At 45.6% G+C, this 24,942-nt stretch overlaps 1 long non-coding RNA gene across 1 annotated transcript in view; it reads left to right on the top strand.

Moving 5' to 3' along the window:
• Positions 1-24,942, top strand: part of LOC128324220 (uncharacterized) — a 59,815-nt gene that overhangs the window by 16,721 nt on the left and 18,152 nt on the right. The window contains exon 2 of the long non-coding RNA XR_008306732.1: positions 15,876-15,941. This is a non-coding gene — a long non-coding RNA (uncharacterized LOC128324220). The remainder of the gene's footprint in view (positions 1-15,875; positions 15,942-24,942) is intronic.

Here is a 24,942-nt window from a genome sequence, read left to right as displayed (position 1 = left end):
GTGTGAGAATGGGAATGCTAAGGTGACATGTACCAGCTGCAGTTTTTATATTAAAAATAATTCACTTTAAAAAAAAATTAGTCACAACATACGTTGACCAACAACCTTTTTATAAAACACTCAAATGTAACATTAAAATCCAAGGCAAGAATAAAAACAGCATTTCAATACATGCCACATCAGAATTTAAGTTCCAGTGTGGTAAATGCCCTTGCAGCGGCTATTTCTTTTTGGTTTCTATGGCTGCGCACATTCACACATAATATGAAACTGGAGGTTGGTGAACCTGCAGTTTCAATTTTAAATTATAAACCACATCACAGACGTTCTCCCAACTGTGGTCCAGCAACCTCCAGTTCCAGGAGAATTGAACCCCTCCCTGCTGCTCGGCCACTGATGCCAATTCCAGCAAGCTCCACAGCTAGACTGTGGGCAAGAGCCAGCACATCAGCAGAGCGGCTGTGATTGGCCATGATCTTGAAGGGGACTTGTTGAGCATGATTGTGCATTTTTGGAGCGGTCTGCCCATCCTTGGCATGGAAAGGGCATTTAAATCCCTTTAACTGTCACGCCATCCCAGCGATGGCACCACTGCCCTCCTAAGAGCCCTGCCCCCAAATAGTAACACACAAGCATGATTTTGGGGGTGGGGTGGGGGCACTGTTTCCCTGTTACTCAGGCAAGGAAAGGGGAAATGATTTCCTAGGAGGGGATATGTAGATGGGGAGGCAAAGGACCCTGGGGGGGCTTTCTCCCACCATGACCTAGGATGGTCTTGCAAGGGATCACCCCAACAAAGCAGTGATTGTGGACTAAAACATACTCCTGCTCACCGGGCAGCTTGCTGCTGGTGGGTTATTCCTCTCATGAGAGGGCCAGTCTACAGGAGAGGACTGTGGGATTGTAAACCCTAGGTCTTCCATCTGGCTGCATGCTCATGAGTTGAGCTAGCTTGCATGAGATCCCCACTCTCTCTGATTAATGATAGAATTTTTGCAGATCAAACCCCCTCCTTCTCTGGGAAGCCTTGTACACACCCAAAGGAAATTTGGATTTTCAATGTGTCAGAACCTGGCCGCATGCACAGATTGGGAGAACACTGTGTGTAGGGATGGATCTTCACTCCCATTCCAAATTCCCAGGTCTGGTCTGGTGTTGCACCATATGCAGATTTGTCCACACAGGGAATCACAGGAGAGGGGAGCCCTGATTTCCAATGAGTCCAGAAGAGCAGGGTCACCATTTTGGAGCACAGGCAAGGGTGCACATGTCTACATGAGTGGACAGGCCAGCAGGGGACATGCTTTTACATCTGCTTGGCAGCAATCCCCAAGACAGGGAGTGCAGTTGCTGGGGTAACTGTCCCCATGGCTTTCCTCTGTAGAGCAACCTGGCTTGATATAGAGCCCCAATGGCCTGTCATGAGAGAGCTGTCCGTGGGAGCTGTTGTCACACATTATTAGAAATTGTGTCAGACACCCCTGTCCCCACTCAATGTTCTTCTCATGGGGAAGAGGTATCCCCATGGCCTGGCACCCGCTTGAGCGAACACAGTCAGCCCTGGGTCAGCATCTGTCGGCATCACATACTAAGAACCTTCCTTCTAAGTGATGGCAATTCTGATCCTGCTGGCTGACCCTTCTCATAAGTAAGCCTGTGGACTGCACAGGTATCCCCAAGGGCAAGGGGCTGCTCCCCTTCCCCAAACTCTTTGTGGAAAAAATAGAAATTGGCTGCTCAAGAATCCCTGGTTGGGGCTGCCCTTTAAGTCCAACCCCAGGTACCCCCTCCCAGCCATATGTTCCCATTCTGGTGCTGTGATGGGGTACCTTACTTATGTTGCCACCTGGAATGTTTGTGCTTGTGAACCTACATCATTGTCACTTTATTCATGGGGGCTGAAGCACTTTTACGTCCGCCCTGTCATCCTACACGCATTCCCTCCTGCTTGCCAGGCAGGAGAACAAGGGACAGAGTGGGAACGGGGAATGCCCTTGTGTTACTTTCCCACTTGACAGGCTGACAAGCTTGGGATGAAATGTGGCAGCATCCCTGTTGCTGGGCAACTGCGTTGCTGGATTGGAGACAGGAGAGATGGGGCCAGTGCTTGTTGAGGTGGCTAGCGAGAAGGGCTGCAGGCATAGAGCAGGCACATTCCCAGGCAAGTCTGTGCTGCTGTCTCTAAGATAGCGGTTTCAAAAACAGAAGAAAACTGTGGTTATGGAAGTGTCCAGGTTTGGATGAAACACTTTGGTGGCCTAACCGGAGATCTCAGAGGTGAACTTTACTGCAAACCAATGGTTCAAATTGGAGTTTGGCAAGGCAAACCATAGGCTGCTTTTGGCTCAAAATCACAATTCCATGAATTCAGATGTAATGGAGTTCCAACCTTTGCCCCGTTTAACTCTGGTTTCATGTTACGTTTGAATTCAGCATATATGTGGATCAGATTTCAAACAGTGGTCTTTCTCATTTCTTTAAACTGGAAGGGCTTTTTCTTCTTCTTCTTTTTTTTAAAGCTATGTGGAATGGGTAGCTGTATAGAAAACATTTTAATAACCAGAAGATTCTTATTAAGAAACATATTGTTTACATAACTATATTTACATGTTTTCAGTAGATTTGAATGTCTCTGCCTCTAGATTAATTAATTTACAAATAGCAATAGTGGTAGCTATTGCATCATGGCAAGTTTGACTGTCTTGGTATAACTGTAATATATGCATGCGACAGAGAGCCTTGCATGGTTACATCACAAGACTAATTCTCAGAAGACAGGTTAACTTTATAAAAAGCAATTTGACTTATATTTAATTAATATTCATGAATGACAGGGAGTCAACTACCTTTCTCTGCCTAGAAACAGCACTCACAATATATACAGTGCTGAATAATGTAGTCAGATGTGTTGCATCAAAAGTTTTTAGTACAGACAAGAAGTCAGACCTAATGTCTGTGCTTCTGTTTGCCCTCTGGGCTTGTCTGCATGGGAAAATTTGGTTCTGCTCAACCCATATGCACAGGGATACTAAATTATTATGCACTAAAACAAAGGAGTACAACTTTTCCAGTACTAGGGTTTGCTTCTCCATATCAGGAAAGTCTCAAGAACTTCTTGTTCCTACCAAGACTTCCCTTCATTCCCAACTGACAACCTTCTGACACCTAGGTATGACCACTCCAGATGCAGTTAGCATGCTGAGGTGTCTTAGCAGAGAGATTTCTAGCTTCTTTGCCTGTAAGATCAAAGTTCATATAGGACCCTGACCGAGATGAAAAGAGCAGTTTACCCCTCTGCAGCCAACTGCAATAAGCTGCCTGTAGATTTCAGTAGGGATCCTAGGTTTGCTCTAAATTAGGCCAACAGTTTTCAGATCATTTTTGTATCCATTTTTTTTTTTAAAAAATCTCTTTTGAAAAAAGAGGAAGTATGTTTTGAAGAGGAAGGGCTGGCAGTATTCTGCTTTTAAATAATCTAAATTCTTGGAAGGTATTTTGAAGGACAAGTATGGACCTGCAACAAAATGTTGCAGTATAACCCTGCTGGTCATGTGTTTGGGCCTATGGCTGAGCATGGTGGAAGAAGAAAAGTTAGCAACAAAGACAGGTGTCCTTGCTATAACTTGGGTCTTACTTTATATGTGATTTTACACACACACACACACACACACACACACACACACACACACTTTTTTGTGGTGGTGGGGCACTGATGCTCAGTCTCAGAATTCCGAACTGTCAGCATTTCTGCTTCGCGTTCTTTAGAACACTGTTTATTTCTGTTCAACCCTCAAAAAAGGGGAAGAGGTAATTCATATATAGGCTTTAGTTTCTGTTTTAAAATGTTGCTGTTCTTTAATTGTGGCTAGTGAGGGGTCAGTTTATTGTTTTGGTTGGTTGTGGGGAAGGAAAGTGTTGGGATGGAAAGTATGCTTATTGTGTAACTGTGTGCATGTGTGTGCATATACAATGATCAGCAGATTAACAGATCCCATGTGCAATTTCCCCCTCTATTCCTCCAGAGAGTTCACACATTCATACAGTTGTTTTAATGTTATTTTTGGAGAGGGGTTGACCCTTCCACACTTCAATAACTGAAATGTATGAGACCCCTTCCCACTCTGAAATGCAAAGCTGTGAAATGGCTGCTGGGAAAACTAAAGTATTTTAGATACCTTCTCCTCAGAAGCAAAAGGGGTTGTGACTGTCTTGAGAGAGTAACTATTTTTCAAACAGAGAAACCTCCTCACCACTCCATTAGCTCCATCTGCTTATCTCTTAAGTGTCCTCTGAGTTGGCAAAAATTGCATTTTATTGAGTTACACTGGGGCATCAGATGGGGGGGGGGCGCAAGGCGGTTGGACCCCTTAGTTTTCTTTTCCCTTCAGATTTTTGTGGACCCATGTATCTGCAGCTTAGCCTGAGTCTGCCAGGACCTCCTTCACCTGCAGATGCTCCAGGTATGTGTCCATATGGATTATAACATTTTCAATTCTTCTGGAAATAGATATAAGATTATGTGAAGGATTACTCTGAAGGTGAACTGACCATTTCAGCCGGTGGATTGGCAGAAAGCAACAACTGGACTGCCAGCCCACTGCCTTCCACAAACCTCAACTAGTGGCACATATGCCAGCTGCTGCTACCCTTGCCCTGTGACCCTAACTACCTGTCCCATCCGACCATTCAAAAGGCAGGAGGTGAGGCATGAAGTGGCAGGAAGTGATCCAAAGAGACTTCCTGAATTTCTGTGATGCCCTCTGCCTTTTGAAAAGGCAGGGTGGGAAAAATGGGAGGGAGTAGGAAGACAAGGATGTCAGTGGCTTGAGGGAGGTGGTGGCCAGCGGGAAATCTGTCACCTCTGCCCGTCTGCCACTGAGTTGACCCTCTTACTCAGTCTCACTAGCAGGCCATCCATGTACACAGAGGATCCATCATTTTCTTGTTCTTTAACCATTATGAGTACCGCAGGATGGTTAAATACGATTAAGGAATGATTATATTGAATATGTAATGTTCAATACACTGCAGCACAAGAGTGTAGGATTTAAAACGATCTCTGCTCCCTAATCACAAATGTCAATAACACTTCTGAATTTCTCCTAGTTCTTTTATTAATTATTGGCAATAAATATACTAGGCTGGACTCCATCCACCTAGTTCCATTTCAGTTTCTTACTCTCCCTTTTGTTATGTTTTTGATTTAAATCTTTCCCAGTTCTTTTTCTCATTTAGTGCCCAGCAATAAGATTATTAAATGTCATGTCTACTTCCATTTTTATTTCCATCTTTCAAAGAAGGGAAAAGTGTAATGAATCCAAATGAGAGAGCTTTTCTTCTAAACTACTCTCTCTCATCATTTCTTTAATTAAGAAATTGAACCTCTCCCAAGGCTCACAACATCATCCAGTTGGCCTCTTAATCTTTTGGGCAGTTATTCTCAAAATATACTTCATATGTGGACTACAACAAACCATCACTATCATATAAAGCTCCCTTCCTCATCTAGGGTAAGAGAGAGGGAGACTGCATGAAGCCAAATGGGACAGAAGAAAGCACAGTAGTCTGGGGTAAGCCTTGACAAATCCTTCATCTTCTGGATTTCCTGTCCCTGGGAAGCAACTGCAAGCATCTTCTCCCCAAGGCCCAAAGCTAGATAATAGGGATGTGCAAACAGGTTCGAAGTCGAACATGTTCGATGTCGAACCGGTTCAGTTTAACAGTTTGGGGTCGAACCAAACCACCCCCTGGTGGGTGGTTCGGGTTCAAACCTGAACCACCTAGCCCATGCAGAGACCAATTGTGCAGGCGTGGCGGCCTCCAAAATGGCCACCAGGCCAGGGGAAAGGCCTGGATGGGCCAAAGAACAGCCAAACAGGCTGGTTTAAGAAGGGGGAGGCAGATCCTCCACAGACGCCCCACCTTGGAGAACCCCCCGGAGGGGGTAAGTTTTTTTTTAAAAATTAATTAATTAAAAATAAAAGCTTGCAAATCCCCCCAAGACCTAATCAAATCAGTGGGGGGGGGGAGTTCAAGGGGGTTCCAAACTGAAGCAGACCAGCCAGTTCCATGCACACCCCTACTAGATAAGGTGGGAGTCCTCAAAAATTTAAAAGCTGTGTGCTGAAAATTGGCCCATTTTGTGACATTGCCTAAGAAGTAACTCAGAGAGGGAGCAAAGAAATGAAGGATTTTTCCATATGAAGGTTGTTCACACAACCACTTCAGGTGGTGCTGGGGAGGGTGGGGGGAAGGCAGGACAATTCCTACCTCCTCACACATGATCTCTGGTTCCTCGCAAGCTGTACCATCTACACGCCCACATAGTCACTGCTGAAGTGAGTGACACAGCAATCTGGAGGCTGAGGGAAGGAAGCCTAACCTCCAGGAATCCCACAATGCACTGCACGAGCAGTGTGGTGCATTGTGGAAATCCCGGAGGCTGGGTCACTCCTTCCTCCAGCCACTATGATTAAAATGTCTGCTGGCAGTCCGCTTACCCACATGACCAAGGAATGAGATAGGAGGGCATGTGTGCACTTTACTACCTCACTTTTAGCTGAAGATTGCCGGGATTGGGACCGACTCTGGTGGTTCTCATGGCCAGCTCTACCCAGGTAGGGCTGAGCTAGTCTGTGTAGGGCTGGTTGTGAGAACAACCTCATTAAATACCTATAAAGGGACAGTAATGCATGTGGTTAATTTCTTTAACTTATTATGAAACTTGCTTGACGTTTTCAAACTTATTCAGAAAAATGGGCAAGTTACCTCTTAGAAAATAACGAGCTGGCTCTCATGATCTGTGAGACCTGGTTTTGCAGGGTGAGCGGGGAGAGCAGGCTAAGCCCACACTCCCCACTCACGAGCGGAGAGGGAGCCCTGGGCGGCCGGATCGGCCGCCCACATGATTGCCAGCTCCGTAACGGAGCGGGCGGGGGCTGGGGGGAGCGGGCGCCAATCGGACCCTGCAAGCTCCAGCATGCCCTGTGTGAGAGCACAGGGCATGCTGGCAAGACCCCCGGAGCCAGGAGGCAGATTTTCGCCTCCCCTCCGGGGGTCTCCTCATGAGTAGGCATGGTGCAAAGCCACACCACAGCTACTCACGATTATTAAAACCAGGTTTGCGGAGCGCTCGTTCCGCAAACCTGGTTTTAGGGCAGGGGTTCTTGAGCGGGTTAACCGGTGGTTCTCATGATTAGCAAAAATCGGGCTAGGCTCCCCTAGCCTGATTTTTGCTGATTGTGAGAATAGCCCCAACATCTTTATGGGTTTGGCCAAACTTTACAGTCTGCTTTCCAGACTAGTTTTCTCACCTTTTCCAAGAACATGCACCAGACAAGACTGGGATGGGGAATTAGGTTAGTACCAGGCCAGCTGAAATCTGCAGGGGAGATGACCCAACACTCCACTGCACACATGGTCTCACCAGCCCACGTCTTGGCCAAGATGGAAGTTAAGGGCTTGACCTGGCTCCTGGGAGGCTGGAGGAGTTTCCGACCTACCCTTTTACACTGGCTTCTGCTGAGGAGTGAGTGAATTAGACTTCTTTAAACAACTGCCATTAAAAATAATAATTCAAGCTCTACGACCTAAGACCATTTTCTCTGACACTTTGCTGTAAAATTTGTGAATATTGTGAACCACCCAGGGACTTATGTGTATGGGGTGGTATATAAATGTATATTATAATGATGAGGGTGATGTTCCAGAATATTGGATGGGGGAGTAAAAGGGGGAGTTGGAAATATTTTTGGGGGGGAGAGCATCTGCCACCCCTTTGAGTCATCGCTGCTGACCAAGCAGATGGCGGACAAACCATTCTCACCATAAACCCCTTCTTCCTCTTCCACCTATTATTAAAGCAGCAACGGACACGCCCTTAAGGGAGGAGCCAGACAAAGTTGCTTGCCTCTACTGCCACCAGCAGGATATTGCAGTATCCAGCCTAAAAGCACCATCCAGATTGATCATGATCTTGGCCTCCTCTGTTTCACTGAGTGCACCTTAGGACCCTGGCACATGTCTGTACACATTTAGGTTCTAATCTCCAGAGGTTTTTTAATGGGATGCATTAGAGAATGGCAAATGTTAGAGAAGTGGGTTACTCATGCTACCTGCTTGTTCATATAACTGGGGATGTTCTGCAGTCTCTTTATTCTAGTACATTGAGAAGCTAACTATTCATTGCAAATAAATGTTGGCTGTAGTTAATTCCCTGCTCACTTATATACCTGCAAATCCCATGGAAAAACTTGGAGGTATATGTGCATAACTTGAAGGTTTGGTTATGGATATATTAGAAATGAATGCATTTATGGGTCCATGATTGTACTTTATGATACCAAGATCTGTCACTGAATCTGAAACCCACTCAAATTTTGAAGCTCAGTCAAAAAGCTTCAAAGCTAGTCTAGTGAAAAGCTAGTGAAATCTAGTCTGCAATATGTAACAGTATAAAAAGTACCTTACAATTTTAATCCTTACAACCACCCTGTGTGGTAGGCTATGCTAAATGATATAACGGTTTGCCCAAGGCTCCGAGTGATATTTGTTCTTCATTAGAGATTTAAATATGGAAATCTGAACCATTCCAATACAATGGCACTATCCAATTCAACAGTAAAATATCAGATCAATATTCAGATATCAGAGCAAATTCAAATATCAGAGCAATATCAGAATATATATCAGAATATATATATCAGAATATATATATCAGAATATATATATCAAATATCAGAGCAATATTCAAATATCAGAGCAATATTCAGGCTTTTTTAAAAAAAAACACAATGGAATATTCTAACAGCTTTCTATATTCCTATGTTGAGAGAATCAGAGATTCTAATGGCCGCAAGGGGCTAAACAGCTGTTTATCTAAAACTGATTATCTAAAAGCTGTTTATCTAAAAACAGATATTATTTAAAAACTTATTGAGGCTGTTCACACAAGCAGCCCTACCCAGGCTTGCACAGCCCTACCTGGGTAGGACTGCTCGTGTGGAGCAGTGGGACTGAGCTCAGTCCCGGAGCTGCCCTTCTGGATAGGCTGTGTTTTTGCCCTGGTCTATTACCAAGGTAGAATAGTGTGAGCATATGCTTCTAACCTCGGACCTGGCCATGAGTCTGCTTGGGCTGCCTGAGCAGCCACAGAGCTGGGCGCCTAGAGTGCCTGACTTGCAGGGAAATCCTCCAGTGCATTGCGCTCCTAGCGTGATGCATTGTGGGATTTCTGGAGGTCAGGCTGTGTTTCCCCAGCCTCCAGATTGCTGCACTTCTCCTGGCAGCACCGCTCATCTGGGCGCGCAAGTGGCACTGCCAAGAAGACCACAAGGATCGTCTGGGGGGGAAGGTAGATGTTCTGCCTCACCCCCACCCTCCCCGCCCGGCTCATATGTCCTGTGAACGACCTTATTGGCTGACATTTAGATTAATGCTGAAAATGTTTTGCTCTTGCAGAGTAGGAGAAGGGTGATTTTCACCCATTTCCCCTTCCTTCTGCAGCCCTCTGTGCCTCCTGAACATATGTGTTTGAGGATCCCACAGCCCTCAGGGACATATGTGCAGGAGACACAGTGCACTCCATAGGGAAGGGGAAATAAAATATCCCATCCCCAGTTCTGTGTGAGATATATTTTCCAGCATGAGCAACGTAAATCTGGATGTAAGTGGCTGGTAAGTAAAAACTAGAAAATTAGAGATCTGACAGTCTTTCAGGCATAAGCTGGCCTTATTTGGTGATTATATATAATGTTCATCCCACCTTACCCAGCTGTTTAGCCCCTTGCAACTGTAAAAATATCTGATTCTCTCAACATAGGAATATAGAAAGCTCCCTTATACTGATCCCTCCAGCTCAGAATTGTCTACACTGACAGCAGCTCACCAATGTTTCAGACAGGAGTCTTTCCCAGCCCTACTTGGAGATGTCATGTAGTGAACTTGGAATCTTCTGCATGCAAAGTAGATGTGCCACCACTGAGCTCTGGCCCCATGCCCATAATTAGAATCTGCAGTGTGATCTTGTTGTAGGAAGCATGACTTGTCCCCTTAGCTAAGCAGGGTCTGCCTGGTTGCATATGAATGGGAGACTTGATGTGTGAGCACTGTAAGATCTTCCCCTTAGGGGTTGGAGCTGCTCTGGTTCCAAGTTCCCTCCCTGGCTTCTTCAAGATAGGGCTGGGAGAAATTCCTGCCTGCAACCTTGGAGAAGCTACTGCCAGTCTGGGTAGACAGTACTGAGCTAGATGGACCAATGGACTGACTCAGTATATGGCAGCTTCCTGTGTTCCTATCTTTTTGCATTTTGCACAGGTCACATAAGAAGCTGCCTTATTCTGGGTCAGACCATTGCTCCATCTAGCTCAGTATTGACAATGACTGGCAGCAGCTCTATGTGTTTTCAGATGGGTATTTCCCAGCTTACCTGGGAAGGCCAAGGATTGAACCTGGGATCTTCTGAATGCAAAACAGATGCTCTTCCTCTGAGCTATGGTCATTCCCCAGCTATGGTCCTCCTTTCTTTCCATGTGTTCAGATTTTCTTCCAGTACGACTGCCCATTTGCTGTGTGACATGTCCCTTTGCAGGCAGGGCATCAATAAGGGTTGTTTGTGACAGTTCTGCTCATCAGCATCTGGTGTGCAAGTGGCATGCAGACATACAGCCACTAAACTAGTAGAATTTCACCATCGATCTGGTGAGCACTTGAGAGAATGGGAGTAACAGGGCAATAAAGCTTGCAATATATCTTCCTGCTTGGCTTTTGGCCTGTATAGATCAGAGCTGCATTAAAAACATTACAGCTTGCCTGTGTCTGATGTGAGCAGATTCAGCTGGAAGAAGGGGAGGAGCTGCTAATAATGAAAAGAAAACAAACACACACACGCGCGCGCACACACGCACATGCACAAACCAAATTCTACACACAGACGACCAAATACTAAACAACTCAAATGCATTTCAGACTTCAGTCTGATATGAGTTACTTTCATTAAACTTTGGGGAGGTTCTCAGAATTGCAGGAATCATGGTTGAATGCTTGTTACCCACATTGGTGTGATCATGTGAACCTTGTGCTACACTAGGAATCGTGGTTCCATCCCTGGGCAAAAACCTGCACAGTCTTCTAGTATATGCAGTAGGGTGGCAGAGCACAGGATACTCCAAAGCAAAACCCACTGATAGTGTGAACCCACACCTCTTGCCCATCCTGGCTATCTACACACAACACACCCTCACCTGTGCATTCATCACAGACATCCCTAGATAGAGCAGACATCAGACACAGATGCTCTAGCTTCCGATCCACTCTCCATAGCTCCCAAGCCTACCCTGGGTCAGCTGGGTGTCTCCTGGGATAGCCGACTGTACTCAGAGCTGCCGAGACCACCCCTTCTTCCCTGGGAGCCAATGGGAGGGATGCAGTGAAGCCCTGCCCATGTGAGGACATTGGAAGGGATGCCAGAATGTCATCCAGGTGCTGGAAGGCAAGCACAGAGAGGGGTGGGGTCTGTGTCATGATCTGGGAGGTAAAAAAATTTTCCCATAGGGTATAATGGGACTCGAACCAGACCATTATTCCTTATTGTGTAGCACCCATGGGTGCCAACAACCATGCAAACCCCGAAGCAATTGGACACCCCTATGATATTTTAAGAATATTTGAAATATTTTTAATTATTTTTCTCATAGGGTATAATGGGACAAGAACCAGCCCATATCCCCTATTATGGAGCACCTAGGGGCACAAAGGTGGGGTGGGTGGTAGACAACCAGTGGTGCCTACTATCCACAAAGTTCCAAGGCAATTGGACACTCCTCTGATTATTGGTGAATTTTAAAATTATTTTGGAATTCCTCATAGAGAATAATGAGGATTGCAGCAAATGTATAGCTTCACGTCGGGGAGAAAGGGGTGTCCTAGAGTGGAGTGTGGTGGGTGGTAGTTCCCAAGGTGGGCAAGGAAGCTATCAGAATTATTTGAAAGGAATTGGGCAAAGGGCTGATTTTTAAATGATTTTTGAAGTTTATGTGACTGTAAGGTTTTTCTCCATAAAGAAGCATGGAGGTGTCAGCAAATGTTTAGCTTCACATAAGGGGGAAAGGGGTGTCCAAGAGCAGAGTGTGGTGGGTGGTAGTGCCCAAGGGGGGCCAGGAAGCTATCAGAATTATTTGAAAGGAATTGGGCAAAGGGCTGATTTTTAAGTGATTTTTTAAGTTTATGTGTCTTTAAGGTTAGCAGATAAGTGTGGATTCATGGTTTGTCATTGAAAATCTTATATTTTACCAAAGAATCTACAGTCAAAACACTTCAGAAACAACAAAACCCAGTACCCCATGTCTTTAAGGTTAGCAGATGAGTGTGGATTCATGGTTTGTCATTGAAAATCTTATATGTTACCAAAGAATCTACAGTCAAAACACTTCAGAAACAACAAAACCCAGTACCCCATGGGTTAGCAACCCATGGAGGTGGTTGGCACCCTTGCTCTGGACCACCCCAGCACCCCCCAAGTGCAGTTATGGGGATGCTGAAACCTCCGTTCTTCCCTATGGAGAAAAACCTTAAAGCCATTTGTGGGGTGCTGGGGTGGCCCAGAGTGAGTGGTGGTCTAGTGCAAAGAGGGTGCCAACCACCCCCATGGATTGCTAACCCATGGGGTACTGGGTTTTGTTGTTTCTGAAGTGTTCTGAGTGTAGGTTCATTGGTAGCATATAAGATTTTCATTGACAAACCATGAATCCACTCTCATTGCTAACCTTAAAGACACATAAACTTCAAAAATCACTTAAATATCAGCCCTTTGCCCAATTCCTTTCAAATAATTCTGATAGCTTCCTGGCCCCCCTTGGGCACTACCACCCACCACACTCTGCTCTAGGCCACCCCTTTGCCCCTGACCTGAAGCTGTACATTTGCTGACACCTCCATGCTTCTTTATGGAGAAAAACCTTAAAGACGCATAAACTTCAAAAATCACTTAAAAATCAGCCCTTTGCCCAATTCCTTTCAAATAATTCTGATAGTTTCCTTGCCCACCCTAGGAACTACTACCCACCACACGCCTCTCTACAACACCCCTTTCCCCCCAACGTGAAGCTATACATTTGCTGCAATCCTAATTATTCCCTATGAGGAATTCAAAAATACTTTAACAATTCACCAATAATCAGAGGAGAGTCCAATTGCCTTGGGGTTTTGTGGGTGGTAGGCGCCCATGGTTTTCTACCACCCACCTTGTTTTTGTGCCCCTAGGTGCTCCAAAATAGCAGGTAGGGGCTGGTTCTGATCCCATTATACTCTATGAGAAAAATAATTGAAAATATTTTAAATATTCATAGAAAATCGTAGTACTGACCAGTTGCTTTGGGGTTTGAATGGTTGTTGGCACCCATGGGTGCTCCACAATAAGGAATAATGATCTGGTTCGACTCCCATTATACCTATGAGAAAAAAATAAAAATAATTTTCAAAAATTCATAAAAAGTCATACAAGTTTCTGATTGCTTTGGGGTTTGGACGGCAGGTGCCCCTGGGTGTCAGCTACCATTCTACCAATTTTTGGATGTCCAAACCAGTTCAAACAGGTTCAAACTGGTTTGAATCAAACCACCCCATGGTTCGGTTCGAATTTGAACCTGCAGCTCGAACCTACTGGCTTGTTAGGTTCAAATTCGAACCTTCGAACCGGTTCAAATTTGAATCAGTTCGCACATCCCTATCAGAAGCAAGCACAGTGATGTGTAAGGCTGGTAGAAAACAATAGAAAAGGAGAGAGAAGTAGGTAATGGGTAGCAAGAAAGTTTGATCGAAGCATGATATAGGAATAGGAATGTGCCATTGGTTCATCTAGCTCAGTATTGTCTACACTGACCTACAATGGCTTTCCAAGGTTTCAGGCAGGAGTGTTTCCCAGTCCAACCTGAAGATGCCAAGGATGGAACTTGAGACCTTCTGCATGCAAAGCAGATGCTCTACCGCTGATGATCATATGGTGAAGTCCTTTGTGAACTGTACCATTTCAGGTTGCAAGTGAGATTGTGAGAAGGTCAACATCTGGAATGCTTCACTGTCTAAAAACCCTCTGCATAGTGAAAAATAGCACATCAAGGAGTTGCCTAGACCTTTCCCCTGATGTGCCCTATATGCAAAGAGATTTTTTTAACTGTGGGGGAACATTCAAATATACACTTGTCAGTCTACAACCTAGAGATCTACACTGTACTTTTATACTCCCCTATAGCAGAGCTTCTCCCATCCATTCCCATTATCCTGTATGGAGCAGGACTCCAAGTGTGTTGCACAGCAGGTACTGGGCAAGGAATGAGCAGGAGCAGCTACAGCTGCCCAGTTTCCTACAGGATCAGTCATGATGGCCAAGACGCAGTGGAATCTGCATCCTCAGCTGCAGTAATCCATTGAATACCAGTTGCTAGAAGGCAACAATAGGGGAGGACAGTTTCATCATGCCCTGCATGTAGGCTTCCAGGAGGGTTGGCCACTGTGGAAAACAAGATGCTGGATTAGATGGGCTCTTTGTCTGATCCAGCAGCTCTTCTCTTCTGCATCACGAGATTTCTGTTCTGCATCTCAATGCAAATTTCAAGGTTGCAATCCAGCAACTCAACTGAAAAACAAAAGGTTTTCTCCCACACTTTCCACTGAAATGATAAAGTCCAGAAAGGAATCTACCATGGCCTTGCTGAACATTAATGATGAGCTTGTAGGACACTACAATATTGCCCTCACACTAGTCGATCTTCAGCAGTCCTCATGGGCTCATGCAGTTTTACCTTGTTTGCAAAATGTAGCGTCAGCTTTGAACCTGAAGCAGGCTCGAAGCTTTGCAGCTGGCCCCCAGCACCCACCCCTGATGCTCACTGCTTCTAGACTTCCAGCTTTCACCACTTCAGCAATGCTGCCAACATTGCTGTCACTGCCCTTTTAAATGTTGTGCTTATGCGTGAGGTTATGTACATACCAACACAGCCACCATACAGTCCAATTACAAGTGAAACAAATGAGTCTGTTTTCTTGGTGGCCTTGTTTGGGTGGTTGTGATTTATTCCTGTAGGCCATTTGTGTGGCCAGCCGTGTGATGCCAACAATAAATAAGGAAACAGACTGCAGAGAAAGTATTCTGTGTTTGGCAAAGTTGCCTTGAGTTTATTAGGAACAAAAGCCTGCTGGCATATAATGAAAGAGAGACACTGAATCCACTTGCCATTCAGGTTCCTTTAACACGCTGCTCATTTTATGGAGCCTGTTAGCACGTGTTCAGCCAGGAGTGCTGAGCTCCTGAAGTGTTTTATTTTTAAAAAAAAATCCCAAGCACGGGCTTCAAGTTAGACCTGAGAAGCCTTAATCCTTCTAAATGGAGTGAAACCTCCCCTGCAGATAAAAGACTCCTCAGTCTCATTGCAAGAAGAGTGGGTGACATGCCTCATCCCTTCTCCCTTAGGGAAATGTGACCCTGCAGGAGGAGGGAGGGAACAGGGAAGATCAAAGGGACTGGCAGAATTGCTGCCTTCTTCCAACCACACAAGAGCTAAGCCAGTCATTACTAAAGAGCTGTTAGAATTGAACAGTGAGTGGGAAGGACAGGACGCACAGATTTTGGATTTCCGACAGACAACAAAGGTGGAGCTGTGGTACTTCGAAAGAGAGGTGGATCTTGGAGGGACTCTTGGTGCTTCCTCCTCCCTGAGCGAGCTAGACACCAGGTGCATATCTGGGATTCCCTTAGTTTCATAATCAACTTGGAAGCGTGTGTGTGTTTGACAAGATTAGCTTTTACCTCTCACAGTCATTGCTAAATTGTGAAGTGGATTTCTCTTGTGGAATGGCCCTTTCCTCTTTCCCTTTTCTCCTAGGTTTTTATCTCCTTTTCATCTCCAAGATTGTGAATCGAGCCTGGATTAGACATGCAGCAGACTGAGGTAGCAGAATACTAAGTCAGTCAAGTGGACTGTCTCACTTCAGATGAAGGATGGCATTTTTGAACGCACTCCCACATAGGACAGGCTTGAAAGTGGGGATGGTGGGGGGATACACATCAGAGTGAGAATCCTAACCCATCTGGCTCTTAGCTGTGTTGGTTTTCTACTTGTGGCAGCTCCTTTTTAAGAGGGGGTGATGGCATGGGTGGTGGGAATTGCCCCAGGCAGGTTTCTCACAAGACGAAGGCCACATCAACATCGGCAAAATACCGTAAAAAGGAAAGGGCTCACATGAATATTCTCCAGGCTTCTTCTATTCTTAACAAGAGTTTGATTTCTTTTACCATTTAAAAATGGCTCATTCCCCTCATTCTACCATCTCAACAGATCCATGTCACCCTGCATATTTTGACTGAAGCTACATGCAATAGAATAAGCTGGTGGAGTCCTGACATAGTAGAAGGAACTTTACCACCTTGGGCTAGATCAAAAATTCCCTTTCATGCAGTAAACTAGCATTCTAGGGAGAAAGGTTAGCATAGCCATCTTGCTGATGTGCAAGTTTACTACATGCACTGGAGGTTTTTACATGGTGGAACATTCATAAATATGCCTGAGTCCGGAATTCTATCACTTCAGTTGATCATCTAATTATGTCCAATATGTAGAATGGCTCGAAGCAATTTCATGCAGCAGAAGCTTCTTTGAGTGTTTCATAGAAGGCTAAAAAAAGAGAGGTCAAAGTGTTTGTAATGTTTATGACATTACTGAAAGCACTGCCAATGCACAAGTCACCTGCACATTTGGCTACTGGTGTTTTCTATAATATCAAAAGCCACACTGGAGTCACATTCCCCAGAAAAACCAAACCAAACAACACAAACATTTTGCGCTTCACAAGTTTAACTATGGAAAAATAAAGACAGCTTGGCCCAGCAGGCTTGTACCAGTTCTAGTAGAAGAGACATGATTATTTGCCCCCCTGGGCCACTAAGTGTTGAAGGTTAGGCAATTTGGGGCATTTTGAAAATTCCTAAACCCTTTTAGACCAATTTATGGCTGATATAGGAGAAGCTGTTTTATTTGTTTGTTTGTTAACATTGTTTCTAATGCAATGCACTAATTTAAATTGTTTCTCTCTTTTTTCAACATGAGAGCATAGTTTGGTTATATGCAGTCATATTAATTAGTCTGAAGACTCACCAAACCCGTGAGTGGCTGGGCAAAGGGGAGGAAGTCCCGCCCCGACTGCATCACTCATCCCCGTGTCCCATTGTTCTCAGGACTGACAGGACTTGTCTTAAGTGGGGAAAACCCTTTCTGTAATGGTGGGCAACCTGTGATTGTGAGGGTTTCAACAAAAGTTCCCAAAGTGGTTTACATAGATACTCAATCTATCTATTTTTAATTGTAAACTGCCCTGAGCCATTTTGGAAGGGCAGTATATAAATCAAATAATCAATCAATCAATCAATCAATCAAGTGGCTCCCTGTTCCCAAAGGGCTCACAATCTAAAAAAAGAAACAAAAAATAGACACCAGCAACAGTCACTGGAGAGGTTCTGTGCTGGGGATGGATAGAGCCAATTGCTCTCCCCTGCTAAATAAAGCGAATCACCACTTTTAAAAGGCGCCTCACTTAGCTGGATCACTCTACTCCTGCAGTCACAAGGCCGCCTCCTGTCAAGGTGAGGGCTTTTTCCTCTTCAAATAAGCCCCTAAACAAGTCTGACCCCTGAGTGATGGGGTGTGTGGATGAGTGAGCCAGTGGGGGTAGGAATTCCTTCCACTTTGCCCCACCACTCATGAGTACAGCGAGCCTTCAGACTAATGTCTGAAGGATTTTTATGTTAATTATTTGTGTGTGTGAATGAGTGTCCCTGCATTCATTTTAAAAATGAACCTGAGTACAGGTCCTTCAAATGCATTGTGCACAGATATGAAGTATACTGCTGTAACTGCATTCAACATAGGATGTGAATAATTGTACCTGTGATTAGATCTCTGCCTGTGTACACTGTACAGCAGGAGTTCTCAGACTTGGGTCCCCAGATGTTGGACACAATTCCCATCATGCCTAGCCCAAAGACCATTGTGGCTGGAGGTGATGAGCATTGTAGTCTAACAGCATCTAGGGACTCAGGTTTGGGAGTCCCTGATCTAAACAGATTGTCCGAGTGCTGAACGGAATGTATGAATGGAGTTATTTTTCAGATGGAGTTCTTCCCTTACTTGGCAAATGCTTCATAGCTTGCCCATCGATGCTTTGAAGACTGGGATACAAGCCAGGGGTGCAGAAAATACTGTTCTGGAAAATACTAATCTGGAATTGCAAATACCTGTCCCCTTGGCATTATGCATCATAATGCTTGGTGAAAAATTTGAGGATTTGCTATACCACAATGGAGAGGAGAGGGATCTTGGGGTCGTGGTGGACAGTTTGTTGAAAGTGTCGACTCAATGTGCAGCAGGTGTGAAAAAGGCCAATTCCATGCTAGGCATCATTAGGAAGGGGACTGAAAATAAAACTGTTACTATTATAATGCTCTTATGGTGCGGCCACACCTGGAGTACTGCGTACAATTCTGGTCACCACATCTAAAAAAGGACATTGTAGAACTGGAAAAGGTGAAGAAGAAGGCAAACAAGATGATCAAGGGCCTAGAGCACCTTTCTTATGAGGCAAGGCTACAACACCTGGGGCTTTTTAGATTAGAAAAAAGACGACTGCGGGGAGACATGATAGAGGTCTATAAAATCATGCATGGTGTGGAGAAAGTGGATAGAGAGAAATTCTTCTCCCTCTCCCATAACACTAGAACCAGGGGTCATCCCATGAAATTGATAGCAGGGAAATCTAGGAACAACAAACGGAAGTACTTTTTCACACAACGCATAATCAACTTGTGGAATTCTCTGCCATGAGATGCAGTGACAGCCAACAACCTGGATGGCTTTAAGAGGGGTTTGGATAACTTCATGGAGGAGAGCTCTATCATTGGCTACTAGTTGGAGGGCTACAGGCCACCTCAAAGGCAGGATGCCTCTGACTACTGGTTGCAGGGAAGTAACAGCAGGAGAGAGAGAGCATGCCCTCAACTACTGCCTGTGGCTTCCAGCGGCATCTGGTGGGCCACTGTGTGAAACAGGATGCTGGACTAGATGGGCCTTGGGCCTGATCTAGCAGGGCTGTTCTTATGTTATGAGATAAGGAAAGGGGAACAAAATGAGTAGAAAAACAAAGAGGCTCTCCACACAAGTAGTGTGGAGAGCCGGATGGGGTTTGTGGGGAGAGCAGCTCAAGACCGTTCTCCCTGCACACGAGCGGCTAGCCTGCCCTGGGTGGCCAAATCAGCTGCCCACACAATTACCAGTTCCGTCACGGAGCTGGTAGGGGCAGCAGGGATCTGGTTAGCCTGGCCTCCAAAGTCCTAGGATGTCCTGTGCAAGTGTGCGGGCATTTTGGGGAGACCCCTGTTCATGGAGACTTGTTTTAGCCTCCTAGTCGGGGGTCTCCTCGCAAGCTGGCGTGGTGCGGAGCCGCACCATGGCGACTCACGATCCAAAAAACGGGGTTATCGGAGCACTTGCTCCACTAACCTCATTTAACAGAGGGCAAATAGGCGAGCTAGCCACCAGGAGCCGCGCAGCTCCCGGTGGTTCACACGTGGGGCGGGGGAACCAGGCTGGGCTTCCTTTGCCTAGTTTCATCCACACATGTGAATAGCCTCAAAGACTAAAAACTCCATAGTGTTGACACTTGGAAATATCTTCAACCATGCCAGAATCCCTCCCCCCCCCGAATTTTTTTATTCTAAATATAATGCATTGTAACAATTTGTCTGTGCCATAGATAGGAAAGTGTTTCCTGAACACTGTTTTATGATTGCAGTGGCAAGGAATAAAGAGACAGACACCGACACATTGGTAAATACAGACCACAATTTTATTAAGAGGAACAGATTTCTCAAGACCAGCATTAAGTGGCAACATATTGGGTGGTATGGATCCCGAGTCAGAACACCTCCTGGCACAACTCACTTCATTGACTGTAGGGAACTTGCTGAGCTGGAGCCATCTAGCTATATAGGGAACACAGCTAAGTGCTGCTCTCTGCTCAGTTTCACCAGGTTTGCCTAATGGGAAGTTCCAAGCACTGGATATCTAGCTGGCAGACAACTATGTATTAATAATGGATAATAATAATAATCCTTTCCATTCACAAAATATGCTCCATTGAGAGGAAATGTACCCTATGGTGCTTTACGAGGAGTGCTCCAAATTCATCCCTGATGCCATAGTCTTAACATTTACACAACAGAATTATACATTTAGCCCAGTAGGAACACTTAATGCAGCCACCACATGGGGTTGAATAAGAGCTAATATCAATTGCAGTAGCAAGCAGGGTTGTATCTTATGTTATTGCTGGTTTGGGATGCTAACAGCCCTGGCTCAGGTCAAAAGTAGCTTAATTCTGAGCCACTCTAGCCATTAAGCAGGTCATTTGCTTCTTTAGACTCTTTCCCTAAAAAGTCTGAATCAGAAATTCACCCCCATTCTGGATCCTAATTGGAGAAGAAATAAACCTGAGTCTTCACATTGCTTCCATACCTGTGATTTTATGATAATAAAGATGGTTCCATATGTACAATAGTAACCTGGTAGTCATTTAACTGTTTACTATGTATCAGCTCTTGCCAAGGTTTCTGGGACTTGAACCAAGAACCGTATGGGCTATGCAGGGGCCTAGTGAGCTTAACACAGGGAACAGAAAAGAAGAAGGTGTCACACTCAGTTGCCTGTCAGTGTTTGCAATTGACAGACAGTATGAATCTTTTGGAATGGATTGGCCTAGTATAAATAGCAGAAGTCTGGCCTTTGCACTTGTCTGACTGGTCAATAGGAGAATACATTGTACTTCAAGTTCCAAGTTGTACTTCAAGTTCCATCCTCATCAGCCTGCAGGTACAGCTCCGGTCCTGACTTCAGGTCCTTGACTTGCAGTTGCACATATGCATGTACACACACACACACACACCCCTGAGATGCAGAAGGCATGGTAACATTTGCTTTACTTCATGACTGTAGTATGACAGGAGGCTAAGTCTGCCAATATTCCCTGTTTAAACCACACATAAATGTCTAAGTGGCCACCACATTACAAATATTTGCATGAATGTCCTCCAAGTGTGTCATGGAAGCATAGCAAACTCAAATACGATTGCCCATGTTTGAAATACCTGGAGAGTTCAGGGAATCATTTTACATACAACTATGCTATGCTCCTTTATCACTGTGGCAAAGCCAGGGCATGGTCTAAAGGCCCACTCCCCAGTAGCCACCAGCCTCTTCTCGTTTGGCAGGGGCACTTGGAGGAGGGCCTCCGAAGAAGATCATAAGGTCTGAATCGAGATATATGGGGCAAGGTACTCTCTCAGGAGAAACAGACTGGGAGCCAGTGCAGGTGATGAAGCACTGGCATAATATGATCGAAGTGCCCAGTCCCAGTTAATAATCTTGTAGCCCTATTTTGTACCAAATGAAGTTTCTGGACCATTTTCAAAAGCAGCCCCACGTGCAACACATTGCAGTAACCTAAGTGAGAGGTTACCAGAGCATGAGTAACTGTGGCCAAGCTATCTCTATCTAGGTTAGTATATCAGCTAAAGGTGAAAAAAAGCGCTCCGAGCCACAGAGGCCACTTGAGCCTCTAGCGGCAATGCTGGATTGATGAGCATCCCCAGACTGTGAACCTGGTCCTTCAGGGGGAGTGCAACCCCATCTTGAACAGGCTGGACATCATTCACCCGGGCAGAGGACCACCAACCAACAGTATTTCTGTCTTGTCTGGATTGAGTCTCAGCTTGTTCACCTTCATCCATTCCATTACTGCATCCAGGCACGAATTCAGGACAGTCATCACTTCACCTGCATCTGATGAAAAAGAGAGATACAACTAAGTGTCATCTGCATACTGTTGACCCCTCGGGCTCCCAGAGGTTTCATGTAGTTGTTAAACAGGATAGGGGAAAGGATGGAACCCTGTGGAGCCCCAAAGCACAAGTGCCAAGGGGTTGAGCAGTAATCCCCCAGCACCATCTTTTGGAAACAGGCCTTGCGCTAAGAGCAGAAGCACCTCCAAGCAGTGCCTCCCACACCTAACTTGGCCAGTTTATGCAAAAGGATACCATGGTCAATGGTATTGAAAGCCACTGAGAGGTCCAAGAAGATAAACAGGGTTGTACTCCTCCTGTCTCTTTCTCTACACAGGTCATCCCACAGGATGACCAAAGCAATTTTCTGTTCCAAAGCCAGGCCTGAAGCCTGATTGAAATGGATCTAGATAATCTGTTCATAGGAACATAGGAAGCTGCCATATACTGAGTCAGACCATTGGTCTATCTAGCTCAGTATTGTCTTCATAGACTGGCAGCGGCTTCTCCAAAGTTACAGGAAGGAATCTCTTTCTGCCCTATTTTGGAGATGCAAGGGAGGGAACTTGGAACCTAGTTGCTCTTCCCAGAACAGCTCCATCCCCTGAGGGGAATATCTTATACTGCTCACACTTATAGGGGCTATTCTCACGACCAACAAAAATCAGGCTAGCAGAGGCTAGCCCGATTTTTGTTGGTCGTCAGAACCACCGGGCTCGCAGCCAAGCCCGGTGGTTCTGGAGCGGCTAATCCGCTCAAGAACCCTTGGCAAAAAGCAGGTTTGCGGAGCAAGCACTCCTGCAAACCTGCTTTTTGCAATTGTGAGTAGCCACGGTGTGCCTTCGCGCCACACTTACTCATGAGTAGACCCCCAGCCGGGAGGCTTAAAAGCAGCCTTCTATTATAGAAGACACCAGTAGCCAAACTTGCAGGTGACTTGTGCATTGGCAGTGCTTTCAGTAATGTCATAAACATCTCCCACTTTGACCTCTCTTTTTTTAGCCTTCTATGAAACATTCAAAGAAGCTTCTGCTGCATGAAATTGCTTCGAGCCATTCTACGTATTGGACATAATTAGATGATCAACTAAAGTGATAGAATTCCGGACTCAGGCATATTTATGAATGTTCCACCATGTAAAAACCTGCGCACTCGCGCAGGGCATACGGGGGCTTGCGGGGGCTGCACGGCCCCCGCTCCCCCCACCCCCTGCCAGCTCTGTCTCAGAGCCGGCCATCATGTGGGCGGCCAATTCGGCCGCCCAGGGCTTCCTGCCCACTCGTGAGTGGGGAGAGCTGGCTTAGCCCGCTCTTCCCGCTCACCAGACAAAACCGGGTCTCACTGATCATGAGACCCGGTCCATAGTCTCCCATTCATAAGCAATCAGGGCTGACCCTGCTTAGCTAAGAGGACAAGTCATACTTGCTACCACAAGACCAGCTCTCCCTCCAAGAGTGCTTGGAGCTGGTCATTCAGTACATGCTCAAGCACCTTGCCCAATAAATTAGTATTGGCCACAGGCCTATAGTTGTTTACATCCTCTGGGCCCAGACTGAGTTTCTTTAGAAGTGGTTGAATAATAGCTATCTTCAGCAAAGCTGGGATCACTTTCTCTCTCAATGTTGCATTTAGAACCTCATGCTGGACCCAAATAAAAATTCCTTTCCTACTAGATTTAATAAGCCATGTAGGGCAAGGGTCAAGCATGCACGTGGTCAGCCAAACCCAACTGAACACCTTGTCCACATCCTCAGGCACCAATCATTGAAACTCTTCCAGCAAAACTGAACCAGGTGGTACTCTGGACACCTCTACCATGTTCTCTTATCCTTCCCGGTTGTGTAGCAAACTCACCAAATGATTGTGAAATGCCAAGTCTGTCAATGAAGTAAATAAAAGCTCTCCTGATCCACACTTTGGTGGCAAGGACTGATATATTTGTCCATGCACGGCTTGACTGGTTGAGCTTCTGCGGCTAGCAGGGATCAGCAGAAACAGGACTAAATGAAGCAGGACACAGCAGGGTAGGCAAATAAGCAGGCGCGTAACAATGATAGGGCAAGGGGAGACAGTTGTCTGGGGGCCCCACTGCCTGGAGGGGCACCCCAGGGGCACCCCAGGGGCACCTCATGTGACTCCCCATTGCCCCCTGCCCAGCCCCATAGCCTCTCAGCCACTTGCCCTCTTCGCCGTCTCTCCTGCTTGTTCTGCTGGCCGCAATCCAGGCAGCAGCCCAGCTGCCAAGAGCTCCTTTTCTCCCGCCACTCAGCTGATCGGCGGCTGGGCGGGGCTTCCACGGAGGCCTCCGTGTAGGCCGCAGTGAAGCCTGAACTCGAGTAGGGCCCAAACAAGCCAGGAAGGAGGAGGCAGCCAGAGTGTTCTCTGCAGCAGAAGACCCCTTGCTGCCCTGCTCAACCCAGACCAGCATTTGCCAGGTAGAGTGTGAACTCCTTTTTGTGGTTACCTTTCCCGCCCCCCCCCCCATATATAGGGATCTGCTTGCCATAGGGCTTGGATATGGGGGGGGGAGGGACCGAGAAGTCTCTGAATATTTATTTTGAAACAGCTTGGAAAAATTGCTGACTTAAAAAAAAACTATCTAAAAAGTCCTATAAGTGGCTTGTTTCATGGCAGAAAATTGCAAAAACTTCTGGAACAGTATTTTATTAATTTTATTTATTCATTCATTCATTTATAAATGCACTTATGTTCAAGTTGTTTTGCAACCCAGAAGGTCTGAGTGAGAACTGTGAAGCATGTGTGGTGCTTTTATTTTATTTTTCTTGTGTGTGAACTGCTCCCCAATAACTTGCAGGGACTTCAGGGTAAATCTGGCCAACATGTGAATGCAGCACCTCCATTCCAGAGGAGAGGTGTGTTAAAGGGCTTTAAAAGCCTCCTGTAAAAAACCTCCTGGAATCAAACTTGACTGAATTTGTTCAGAATTCTGAGAAAACAAACATAGGTTCACCCTGCATGGTTGAAAGTCTCCTTTGCTAATCTGCAGCGAGGGGCCCATTTTAATAATTCATCTTTCTAGTGTGTTCTAGGCATTAAAAGTAATA

This window comes from Hemicordylus capensis, chromosome 4 (genome assembly GCF_027244095.1).
Source record: "Hemicordylus capensis ecotype Gifberg chromosome 4, rHemCap1.1.pri, whole genome shotgun sequence".
Classification (NCBI taxonomy): Eukaryota; Metazoa; Chordata; class Lepidosauria; order Squamata; family Cordylidae; genus Hemicordylus; species Hemicordylus capensis.
The sequence above is the reverse complement of the archived record's forward strand: the minus strand, read 5'-3'. Positions and strand labels throughout refer to the sequence as shown.